The 13,412-nt window shown below is 43.7% G+C and overlaps 1 protein-coding gene across 1 annotated transcript in view; it reads left to right on the plus strand.

The window, feature by feature from the left end:
* The first annotated feature begins 958 nt into the window (after positions 1-958).
* The window catches only part of FAR2 (fatty acyl-CoA reductase 2), a 164,994-nt gene continuing 152,540 nt past the window's right edge, over positions 959-13,412 (plus strand). Inside the window, exon 1 of the mRNA XM_003792481.2 lies at positions 959-1,165. The gene's annotated coding sequence lies outside the window, so the exon portion shown is untranslated. The remainder of the gene's footprint in view (positions 1,166-13,412) is intronic.

The raw sequence follows: 13,412 nt of genomic DNA on the forward strand, positions 1-13,412 counted from the left end.
CGCGTTCAGCACTTCCCGGTTGAGGTCAAGGGCTCCATTCACGTGTGGGTCCGCTCCTCTAGGGTCTTCCCTGACAGTTCCAGTCTTTCCATTCAAAATTTAACAATGACCAAATCCCCCTCAAAACTACCAGGCTAACAAATGAAACACCTTTCTATTCTTTTAAACCCAGAGAAGTGCTGCTGGACACAGCTGGGCCGCTGCCCTAGCCTTTCCAGGCTCCCCCACCCCCCATCCTGCCCCCGCCCCACTCCCACCCCCACCTTCCGCACCCGGAGCCAGGTCTCTGCCCTACGAACCCCGGGTGTGAGCAAACCGCGCCACCAGCGTTCCCCGCCACCCCCCAACCTCCGTCCCTGGGTTTTAAAAAGCCGCTGCGCTTGCTGGTGATCGCTGGGCGCCTCCGCAGCGGCTGGAGAGACACCGGAGCATCCCTCGCAGGGGCGTGTCAATGTAGCCCGAGGAAACTGGGATGCGGGGCTGCCTTTCCTGCCAGGGTGGGGAGGGAAAGGTGTGTCCTCCCGACATTCAGACCAGAACTCTGGTCACGGTCAGCCAGCTCGCTCTTTCTCTCTCCCCTCCTCCCCTCTGTCTGTGTCTCCGTCTCTCTTTCTCTCTCCGCTTTCTCATTCAAGGAGTGGGAGCTTTCCTTTTCCAGACCAGAAAGGGGCGCCTTTTCAGCTGCTTTCCCTCTCGTCCACTGCTTAAGAAATAATTAAAACAAAACAACCCCCCCAACCAAAAACTAAAAAAACCCCATCAAACCCCCAACACACCCAAGTCCAGGAGCCACGGCGAGCGGACCAGCCTGGCGCGGAATGAATGGAGCCGCGGGGCGGGCCTGCGCGCGGCCGCCCTGCCCCCGGAGCCGTCGCCCCGCGGCCGGAGGGCCCGCGCCAGCCCCGCGCCTTCCTCCCGCCCGGGCTGAGGCTGCCGCCGGCTCTGAGCCCAACGCCGAGGCCGCGGCGGCGGCGGGGAAGGTCGAGGGAGGGTGGTTTCCTCCCGCCCCACACCCAGTCTCCCAGCCGGATATATAGAGTGTCACGTTTGGGAGCCGAAAGACCAGAGCAGTTTCCTTGTGGCTGGAGTACTTCCCATAACCTCAGGGAAGGACCGGGATTTAGAGGACCACTAGTTGAACCCCATCTCCGTGCTGGAGGAGCAGGTATTCCAAGGTCCCCAGCCCTGCGGTTCGCAGAGCCCACGCGCTCTGAAAGCAGAGACCGGGCTGGGGGTGGCCCGGGAGGGAGGGCTCGGCCGGGCTGGCAGGGAGGGGCGGGTCCCTCCCTGCCAGGGACCTGCGGGACCTGGGCTGGGGGAGGGGGGCGTGAGACCGGGTGGGAGGAGAGAAGCGTTTGCCTAGGCTCCTCCAGCTGCCCCCGGCTGCAGCCCCGCCGTCTCCGGCCGCTTAGGCACGTTTGGCGTCGGCAGAGCCCGCCAAGGTGGGGCGCAGGGGCTGGGAAGGGCGTCGCGCCGGGAAGGGCCGGAGAAGGTTAACGTGGGGGACACCGCCGCGGTAGCTGGGGACCCAGGAGGAGGGACGCGGGCCGTGACCTGCAGAGGCCTCCTTGGCCCCCGCGGCTACTCGGGGAGAGAGCGCGCAAACGCCACGGCCACGTGTGAAACGGCGCCGGCTCCGGGTCCCCTACAGTTCTGGGGAACCGCCCGAGGCGCGCTTCCCGGGCCCCCGGAGCGCGTCCTTGCACGCCCCTAACCCCACCCCAGGCTGCGCAATTCCCCACCGTCCCACTCGGGCCAACCAAGGTCGCGAGCAGGAGGCGGAAAGGGGCTGGGGCGACCAGGGCGGGTTCTGCTCCGGTAGGAAGTTTTTGACCTCTTCCTGAGCTTGGGCATCTTGAAGAGAGTAGGAGAGCAGGTGCCAGTAGACTCCAACTGGAGTACATGGCTCACATCCGTGGCGAGTAAGATTACCCTCGGGGCAATTGCAGTCTATTAAAACAATTCATGCCCAACCTTATCCTAGAAAATCCAGAGGAATGCGTCCCACCTGCCAGCCTCCTCCTCCTTTCCGGCTGGGTAGGATGATGAACGCTTTTTCTTCCATGGGTGAGTTACTTGGTGTGAGAAATGAGGTTGTCCTTGGATCTGCAACAATTTTCCACTGGTGGAATCAGGTAGAGTGTCCCATTGTGCAATGCATGCGGACTGCAGAGGGACCAGGAAACTCAAGTGGATCATGCATTTCTGTTTGTTGGAGGCAACATTAAGACAAGTTCGACACTCTGCAAAAATTTGAGAATCATCCTGTGCTTTCAAATACCCATCTTTCTATTTCACCATTCATATGAGTTGGAGATTTGTCTGAGGGGTGTATTTCATTTAAAAGTTATAAAGCAGGATGAGGAACTAAATATGAATTCAGGGCAGCCACTTAAATAGCAAGAGCAGGTGTTTTAGCAAAGTTCCCATTTAGGTATATTTGTGTGTGAGATTTCTAAGAGATGGCCATGGGGTAAAATGGGACAGAGCTGCAGAGATAAAAAGGTGGACCCCACTTCGATGCAATAATTGATAAACTTTATTATGCATGTAGGCCGACTGGATCACCACAAAGGCATTCAGTGCCCGACTGGCAGGTGAAGTGCCTTTTTATACCATTATTTTGCAGGGTCAGCAAGCTAGCGCAATACAGAAGCCAATCATAGCAGTTAGAGTGGGGTCGCAAGGTGAGGGTACATATTGATTCATACATCACAAGATACACATTACTTCATCATCATAAGATGGGGGGCATCATAAGGGGTTACACAATTCAGGGTGGGGGTACATACTAACTTAAGCTACATTAACTCACAAATCATCAAATGAGGGTATTGTGTAAATTTCCGAGAACAGCTTGGACCTTAAATGAACTTCAGCCCTTTTCACCCAGGGCTCACCCCTGCCTCCCTTCCTTCCCTTATCTTCTGGAGCTTCTTCCCAGATCTTAACTTCTCCTCCCTTGAGGGGCAGGGGGGTGCTGAGGCTAAAAGGCTTAGGAGAAATTCTTTTTACAAGTATATGGGGTTTGTTGCATTTCTTACTAGTCCTGGGGGTTAGGGGCTGGGGGCTCAGTTATTACAGGGGTTTGTACCAACCACACTCAAGGGTTGTAAGGTTTCATCGGTGGTATTTCTCAGGGTCTGAGTCTTTACCTTACTCTTTTTCTACTCTGAGGCCATTTTCTGCACCTGCTCTATTAACAAATTACTACCTTACTTCAATTTCCAACACTGAGTTATAGTTATCTATAAAATAGATGTAATCACCATGAGTTAGTCACTCTGACAGCTATTGGAGAAATTAAAAGTATATAAAAGACCTGGTGAGGGGGCTAACACCTGTAATCCTAGCGCTCCAGGAGGCTGAGGTGGGAGGATCATTTCAGGTCAGGAGTTCAAGACAAGCTTGAGCAAAAGCAAGATCCCACATCTACAACAAAGGAAAAATTAGCTGGGCAAGGTGGCACTTGCCATTACTCTTAGCTACTCGGAGGCTGAGAGAGGAGGATCCTTTGAGCCAGGAGTTTGAGGTTGCTGTGAGCTATGAGGACACCACCGTACTCTAGCCAGGGCTACAGAGTGAGACTTAGTCTCAAAAAGGAAAAAAAGAAAAGAAAGAAAGAAAATATACTTTCTTTAAAAGAGGCAAAATGTGACATATAATTACAGAGGAAGAGGGAGAAGTTTCCTTTAAGGGGGTGAAAATAAATAAAATAGGTCATATTTGCGTATCAGTTTGATGTTCATAAAGACTATGGTCATCGTGACCATCTCACCATTTGCCTTTCTCTAGTGCATTTGTTTCTGGCAACCTCTGGTCAGCTTTAGGAATTCCTTGTTTTTATATTCTCATGCACTCAGGAAAACCTGCTTATTTACCAACACAGTCTTATGAAGGCTCATGCACAGTGACCACTGACATGCTTGTCCCTGCCAATATATTCTGACATTGTGGACTCTGTGAGAACATTTATTACTCTTGGCAAGGTTAACAGCCTGCTTTGAGGATCCGATAAAAGCTATGAAATATGAAAACAAACACGTTCCCATTAACATAGAATTCTGCCTACGATTGTAGGAGTTCACCACCTCCTTGGTGCCCAGATTCTAGGCTTCCAGAGACCCTAGACAAGGCCAGCTTCATGGAAATGCAAACAGTGCAGTCACACAGGGGTCCTGAACTGAGACGAGCCCTGCATTTAGTTTAATATTCTTCTGTCACCATCAGCTGGCTTAATAATTTTCAGTCAAGAAGCTCTGAATCATCATTTTTCCCTGGGCCCTGCAAACTATGCCCGGACCCCAGACTGACAACCTTGCACTAGAACTTAACTAAATAACAAAGTGGGTTGTTTTAGAGCAATCCCACGTTTAAGGGGAGTTCCCCAGCACAAACCTGGAATTTAACGGCTGCTTTCTTAGGTACTCTGGGACATATCATCAAAGTTCTTTGTATCTCAGTTTCCCCACTGACAAAATTAAAATAACAGATGATGTATCCTACTCTACTAAAGAGTTGTATTATCTCTGAAAAAAAAAGATAATTATAAAAATGTCTACTGACTTTGAATAGTTCTCTGTTAACAAAGATGGCATTATTACAGGCTTGCCCTCTACTCAATTTTTCAGAAGTAGCTTGAAGGTTGGTTACATATATTAAAAATGTTACAGAACCTTTATGACTTTTCTAGTTTAGTAAAAAAAAAAAAAAAAAAAGGAGCAGCTAAGGTATTTAGTATTTTAAATATTCCTTAAATATCATTATTAGGACAAGATTGGAAATGGCAACTAAAAGTACAGAATGTCCAACTTCTTGGATCCCAAAAATGCTTCCTGAATTAAATTAATGTTTGCCTCTAATTCATCCAAAAATCGAGCAATGAAAAATTAATTGAACTAACAATTTTGAGGAGGTAGTCTTCTTCGTTTCATTTCAAAAATCCATGTGTTCAAAATCTTGATCAAGTCACTGTTTTATATAGTCTAGGAAATGCCTAATCAAATATAAAGTATACCTGGTTCCTTACCAAGTACGCCTAGTCACCTTTTTTTAATCCTGGTGCAGGACTGGAGGAAATAGGCTAGTCTTCCGTCCCAGGCTCCTCCCTTAACTGCCTCTCTCTGACCTCAGAACTTATCTTTATCCCAGCTGTCCTTCCCAGTGTGCTGGCAACACACTCAGAACCCCTGAGGAAAAAAATAGAGTACAAGTAAAAGGAAACGGATGAAATCCCCACATTGGGGGGTTATAATGTGAGCACAAAAAGGGGTGGGGGAAGAAAGTGTGTCTGTTGGGGTACAGAGTAGCAGGTCCTGTATTCATAAATGTTCATCATTAGCAAGACAAAATATGTAAATATAAAGCATTAGTTTACAATAGCTCATATGTTGCTACAAGGCGATAGAAGTTTGGACACCACGCATGTGGTGCAGACAATGAGTGCAAAGTCCCAAGAAGAGAATAAAATACACTGAGATAGTGAGGGAAAGCACAGGAGATGGCCCTTAACGTTCCGGTCCTAAGATGAACAAATGAGACTTTTGGGTGTTAAGAGTGTGAAAAAGGGAAATCTAGATGGAGCTAAAGTTTTATGTAAGGAAAAGGCAGGAGATAAAACTGTGAGAGAAATCATTCCCACTGGCCAGTTTCGTTCATGCCATAAGTAATTATTAAGCCCATACTGTGACTAGACGCCTTGCCAACTTTTCCTGCATTTAGTGGTGAGCAAAGCAGATGTGTTCCCCTATCCTCTTGGAACTTACATTTATAAAATAAACATATAATAACAAACTGTGGGAAGGAGTGTGGAGCAGAACAGAATGCTTTGAGAAAAAAGAATCATACTGTATGCTCTGGGAAGGGCTGTTTGACAAAGAAACATTGGAATCGATATTCAAAAGATGTATAGGCGTGAACTTGTTCAAAAATAAAAGAGGAAAATGGGCAGAGGAAATTGTACATGGGCCGTAAGGAGAGAGAATCCTGGAAATGTTCAAGGGACAGAAAGAAGGCACAGCTGTGACTGGCGTTTGGTGAGGAAGCTGCTGAGAGACCGGCCACCGGTGGGAGGCAGGTGGCTGATCATCCCAAACTTTACAGGTCTGGCTAAAGATTTTGAATTCCATTTTGGTGGGAAGCCACTGAGGGCTTTTAAGCCAGAGACTGTCCTAATCTCTGTTTTAAGGAAATCTTTATGGAGACAATAAGGAGAATGGACTAGAGGGATAATGGGTTGGAAGTGGGAAGACCAGGTAGGACAGAGAGCAGGAGAGAGGCGCACAGACTGGACGGAGGTTTGAAAGCCAAGTTGCTACAGCTTGGTGATTAATTGGATGTGGGAGGTGGACAAGGCAGGAAGAAATGTGAGAAAGAATTCCTTTAATGGATACTGCTAAATGTTTATAATCCAAAACAGTAGGCTCAGATGCATACGATGTTAAAGTTGCCATCAGAAGAACAGGAAAAAAAAAAAAATGACCCGTTAGGAGATCTGCGGAGATAGGGGTGAGTGAGAGAAAGGGAGAAGGAGGTATTTGCTTTATCCTCTGTACTGTTTGGATTATTTTTTAAACCATGTTTGCATTTTATAAATTTTTAGAAGGTTATCACTACAGCGGACATGGCTCTTGTTTTTCTAACTTCAGTACATGGATTGAACAGGGTGTAATTTTTCCTAAAATGAGAAAAACTAGGGAAGAAAGGTCTGATCCTCCCCAAAGTGACAGTTCTAAAAGATAAGTCACTCCCCTGCTTCACACCTTTTCATTCTTCTGCCTGTCTGCTGCGGTGTTTCCGAACATGTAGGCTGTGGATCATTAGTTTCTTGGGATGTTAACAGTTAAGTGAAGGAAAGAAAAGCTTCCTTGATTGGGTAAGTTTGGGAAACACTTGATTTAACTTGGTTAAGCAGTTTTATTGCAGGAATCCTCAGAGCTTTTAATATACTAATAAGAATCATCAAGAAAGGAGAGAGATGTTCTACCACATTTCCTAAACTTATTTGACCTTGAAATGCTTTTCCAGGGAAACGTCTCACAGAGTGAGCATTCAGCATAATGCGCTTTGGGAAATGCTGCCCTATTTAATAGATTAAACCTTTTAACATCTACAGCTCTATTAGCCATAAGCTTCTCTCATTTCTTTAATGCTATTTATTTAACAATTGGGGAAAAGCAGGAGCCTGGGACTGACTCTGTTTAACAGGCATTGAGGTGATGATGAAAACATTTCTGCTGTCTAGATAAGAGACTTCCCCCAACAAGCTCTGCAGTCTGATTTAAAAGCAGAATTTATGGTGTGTGTTTGCTCATTTCTACTTCCCGGGCAAGGTTATGCAGGATCTCACTAAGGTACATTCTGTCCGGCCGGGATTTGTCGATGAGGAACCTGAAGCATAAATGGTAGGATAGACGTTCCAGGGTCTGTTGTGTGCCATAGGAGGTCTGGACCCTATCTGATGTTTGGAATCCGTCCCAGCAGGGCAACACCATGTGACTACACAGGGCATCTGCAGGAGCAGTGATTTTGCTGTGGGTCCCGCACATCCTCTCTCCTGGTTTCCCAGGCAGGTTGTTTGCATGTGGGTAGGCTGGAGGCAGGCTCACAACCTAGAAGCAAAAAACAGTGCCACAGAGCGTAACAGAAGAACAGAGTCACACAGCTATGGACTCGCCAGGCCTTCACCAGCTCTGTGTCCGCGGGCTGGTGCACAAGGGTTAAATCCAGCCCCTGCCTTTTTAAACGTCCCATGAACTAAGAATGGTTCTTATATTTTTAAATGGTTGAAAAAAAATCAAAAGGAGAATAATATTCAATGACATAAGAAAATTATATGTAATCCTAGCTGGCATTGTGGCGGGTACCTGTAGTTCCTGCTACTTGGGAGGCTGAAGCAAGAGAATCACTTAAGCCCAAGAGTTTGAGGTTGCTATGAGCTGTGATGTTAAGGCACTCTACCGAGGGCGACACAGTAAGAGACTCTGTCTCAAAAAGAAGAAAGAAAAAAGAAAAAGAAAGAAAGAAAATTATATGTAATCCAACTATCAGTGTCTGTAAATGAAGTCTTATCAGAAATCAGCCAATGCCACTCATCTAGTCACACTGTCTACAGCTTCAAAGTGTAATCAGCCACAGGTTATCCTAATTGTTTTATTTTCCATTTGTTTTATATAGTTGGGGATAAAAATAAAATAGGTAAACTGACCTCCTACTAGCTCCTCAAACATTATTGGCATTCAGACAGAAAAGGTAAGTGACTTATGATTGCTGGGTGACTATAGTCAATAGTGATATATTGTATATTTCAAAATAAGTATATTTCAGATGTCTTACCACAAAAATAATAAGTGAGGTGATATGTCAGTTAGCTTGATTTAATCAATTAGTGTTGGAGTAACCAAAAAGTGCCAGTTTTTGTTGGTAACTAGTGTAGCAAATTTTACGTGCCCGAATGAAGAGTAGAAGGGAGTCTTGAAGGTGGTAGCTTTTAAATGTTCTTCAAACATTTGACCTTATACATGAAGGATGGCTCAGATAAATATAACTACAACCTCAACAAGTAGAGGGAGTAATTAATTCTCATATTGCTTAGGTTTTTTATTCTGTTACCCCTGAGCAGATTAGATTTGCCATGAGTTACCTCTGATTTTTACTTCATTAATGAGGCAAATTATTTTTTATTAATGCACACTTATGTGTGTGTGAAGAGTGATGGTTTAGGCTGGGTGGGGTGACTCACACCTGTAATCCTAGCACTCTTGGAGACCAAGGTGGGTAGATTGCCTGAACTCTTGGGTTCTAGACCAGCCCGAGCAAGAGCGAGATCCCGTCTCTAAAAAAAAAAAAAAAAAAATAGCCGAGACTTATGGTGGGCACCTATAGTCCCAGCTACAGGAATTTGAGGTTGTTGTGAGCTGTGATGCTGCGGCACCCTACTGAGGGCAACAAAGTAAGACTCTGTCTCAGAAAAATAAAAGAGTGATCGTTTAAAAAAGTGACAGTCTTAATTTGGGATCACAGAAATACACATTTCTTTGTCCCTACACCCATACTTACAGAATCAGATCTCTAGGTGTTCACAAGTACAGCATAGGTGCAAATTTGGGAACAGCAGGTCCAGGTATTTCCATGGGACATAGAATCAGAAAATAAGATACTTAAGGCTTGGTACTTAGCCCTGTCACTGCCATGAAATCTTTCCAGATGGGAATGTTCTATGGGCTCAAATAGCATTAAATATGAGGGCTCATTACTCATCATAGAGATTGGGATAATTCCTCACTTTAAAAAGACAACTGGTTTCAGGAAGATCTTTATTCAGTAGACATTTCCCCATTTTATTCAACTCCTGTATTAAAGAAAAGAACATTATTTGTGTGTGTGTAGCCAACTATGTGATTGAATCAATAGTGAAAAAAATTAGTCTCACTATAGTTATCAAACAAAACATAGCACTAATTTATCATTTTATAGTTTATTTAAAAGTCCTAGTTAACTTTTTATCCTGAACCTCTGCAGTCCAGAAAAAGCATTTTCAAGCTGCGGTTGATAATATGTATCCCCCATGGCTTTTGGACATGCTATTTTCTTGCTCTTAAGGTGTTTTAACTTCCCCCAGGGCTCCCCAGAGATGGCCTCAAAACATCAAAAGGCACACTTGAAAGGTAGACGGGAAAGCACTCTTCCCTGTGAATTTGTGTAGAAAAGGCAAATTACGGCCTCTCCTCCCCATTTACTTTTGCTTCTACCTCAGCTGCAGAGTTGTTGGGTCAGTAGTATTTGCTGGTAAATAACAGGATGACCACAGGAGGTAAGGATAATATTGCCGGAGCCAAGAAATGAGAAAAAGTCATTGTGAAAACACTCCACATTTTAGGTCATTTTAGAAAAATAGTACACTATTTATCACAGGTCATTGAGAAGACAAATTTCACAAAAGTCAGCAAAGTCCCAGATATCCCTTAGAGCAAGACACTTGGATGTCAAGAAGACCATTATATACAATGTCTGGTGGCAACATTTTTGAAACCACTTAAGCACTTTAAGCTGCGTTAGATCCACCAATACACAGTTCTGTCAAGACACCAAAAGAATCTTCCCGGAAGAACTGTACTTTTTAAACTGAAGTTAAAAAACCATAACAATTCAGTGTGTGTGCATATATTAAAGGTTTTTGCTTATCATTTGCAGTAAAGGACATATAATAGTGAAAGTTGTATAGAGAGCAGTAACATAGTTTTAGCCAGTGATAAAAGCATCTTAAAGATGGACAGGATTCACTTAATAAAAAACAAAGAGCTGCTTTTCTAAATCTTAAGAGAAACTGTCCACTTAAATTAATATTTGTTTTTTATAAATATTAATAGGTATTAATAAAATCGACTTTATGTCTGTCTGTATTTTTATTTATTTCCACTACAACTATTGTCTTATTCTGAATTGAATCTTCTCTCTATTGCTTTTTGTTTACCATAAGACCGTCAGGACATATCTGCCCTGAAGTTAAGCACGTAATCTAAAGATGGACACTTGTTGCCCATAAGGCCATTGAGATCCACTTATCCCACTATTTTCAAAGCCGCAGGAATCTTTGATGGCTTGAAAAAATTATTTTCTCTCCTCCCAATGAGAAGTTTGCTTTTTTTCTCAGTAACTTGTATTTGCCAGAACTTTTTCCTTAGTAGAACTGTGACACATTACTTCTTCCTTCTTTTCCTGCTACTATTTTGGTCCAGTTCTGCCCAAAGCAATAGTTAGGCAAATGTCACTGAGTGTATTGATCACAGGATTGTACTTTAGGTAAATTTACGTTTCTTTTAGGACAGAGCAAAATTTTCTCAAATTAGACTTCCCTGAACTCCTGGACATACTATTATGTTGATATATATCACACCAGCTTGTCTACAATACCTACGGGTGACTGCAAATAGCATTGTCCTCACTAGGTAGTATATCCATACTCTAAATTGTAGAATGTTCAAGTACCATATCTATATTCTAATTCTCTTCTTTTTTTGGAAAATCCAATCCCAGAGACATAAAGTGGCATGTCACACATCTATTACATCTATTTAATGGGTGCATCTAGGCTAGTGTCCAAATTTTATGACTGTACATCCAATGCCCATTCTATCCCATTTGTTCATATATTCATTCATGTTATTTACTGAGTGTTTGCCATATGCCAGATGGATGTTTTAGCTTTGCAAATATAACAGGCAATAAGTCATAGCACCTACCCTTAAATGTTAGTATCCCCTGATCTTTCAGCAATATTTTACCACTTACAAGCTCTAAGCTTGTGAAATATTTCAGGAATGATCCCCATCTAGAAATATAAAATGTTTGTGTATCTTTACTTACTCTTCTTCCCTCTCCTAGCCAGCCCCATTCAATAATTTGATTTCCCATAACACCGACCAGTTAATACCAATAAGGGTGATGGGAGTCAAAATGAAATATTAAAGTTCCATAAAGAAGATCATGATAATTCTTCACAAGTACTGGGGATTAATTAGCCTATGTTCCTCCCCCTCCTCTTGGTTACCCATTCTCTCCCCAGGTCTTCTCTTTACCCAAATTGCGGAAGGCATAGCTTTCATACTCCAATGTCCCTTGACCTTTTCTCTCTAAAGAGAGACACACAATCTTTTTGTGCTTTAAATATTTACCTGCTAATTAGTGAGGGGAAAATGAGAAGGGAAGAGTGAACATCTCAGTGTGGAGAAGTTACCAAGAAGTTTCCAGAATGATACCTTTGAGTCTTGCCATAGGGAAACCACTGCTTTAGGAGCAATGGACCTAACCACGTTAGCTCCTTGGAATACTCCATGGTCCATTCCATGGAAGGAAATATCCCTCTGAGGCTTCCTGACAGTGACCATAGAGATGTTTGGGATACTCAGGATTTGTGAGCATTACTTTGTTCCTGAACAGGGGAAGGGTCATGCAGTTCCCTTGCACAACAACCTCCATGGTTCCCCACTTCCTAGAGCAGCCTTGCCAAGGGGTGCTAATTGAGGTATGGTATGGGAGGAGGGTGTCCCCCATGCAGAGAAGCCTTTAACTGTCACCTTCATTTCTTACTATCTGGGTGGGTGTTCTTAGGCAAGTTACTCAAGCTGTCAGCCTTCCCAATGTGTTCGTTTTTGCACTGGTTTCTCTTCAAATCATCTAAATCTTTCTCCTTTTACCCATGTTCATTTGCTGGGACTGCTATAAGAAAGTACCACAAACTGGGTGGCTTAAACAAGAGAAAATGTATCATCTCAGTTTTTTAAGGCTAGATGTCTGGGATCAAGGCATTAGCAGGGTGGGCTCCTTCTGAGGGCTCTGAGGGAAGGGTATGTTCAGAGGTCTCATTCTTGGCTTATAGACGGCTGTCCTTTCTCTGTGTCTTCACATTATCTTCCTTCTGTGCAGATGTCTGCGTCTAGATTTCCCCTTTTTATAAAGAAACTATTCTTGCTGGATTATGGACTCACCCTACTTCAGTGTTACCTCATCTTAACTAATGATATCTGCAATGATCATATTTCTGAATAAGGTCACATGCTGAGATTCTGGTTTGTGTTTAGAACTTTAACATAAAAAATTGGGGAGAGACACAATTCAACCCATTACAACCAGGAAACAAATACTTGACTCTTCCTTATCACAATGGAATATGGTGAACTATAAAGTACTTTCTGTGTACAAAAAATAAAATAAGAGAAGAGAAAGAAAAGAAAAACATACACAGTAGAAGCTCTATAAGTTGGCCATCCAAGGGACTGGAACAAACTGGGCAATATACAGAGGTAGTCAACATCTAGACCTACTGTACTGATCCATATGTGTGGTACATGTCCAGTCTGTGAAAAGTTGGCTGGGTACAGTGACTCATGCCTGTAATCCTAGCACTCTGGGAAGCCATGGTGGATGGATTGCTTGAGCTCAGTAGTTCAAGACCAGCTTGAGCAGGAGCAAGACCCCTATCCCTACTAAAAATTAAAAAAGTAGCTAGGAGTCCTGGCACACACCTGTAGTCCCAGCTACTGGGAGGTATAGGCAAGAGAATCTCTTGAGCCCAAGAGTTTGAGGTTGCTGTGGGTTATGATGATGATGTCACAGTGCTCTACCCAGGGTGACAGAGGAAGAGTCTATCTCAAAAGAGAGAGAGAGAGGAGAGGGGAGAGGAAAGGGAAGAGAAAATTAGGTCAACTTAACAAGGTGGTCAATGTAGAGAGGTGGTCAACTATGGAGGTTCCACTGTATTTTAGGTATATATTAATAATGAATGTAAATAATGACTATTGACTTCTTCAAAAATTTCTACTCCATGTGATTAAGTGAACATATCATAAATTCATTCAGTTTTACACACAAAAGATCCTCTCAGTTTCCAGATTCCAGGTCAAAAAAGAAAGAAA

Source organism: Otolemur garnettii, unplaced genomic scaffold (assembly GCF_000181295.1).
Source record: "Otolemur garnettii isolate 467f Iridium unplaced genomic scaffold, OtoGar3 scaffold00057, whole genome shotgun sequence".
NCBI lineage: Eukaryota > Metazoa > Chordata > Mammalia > Primates > Galagidae > Otolemur > Otolemur garnettii.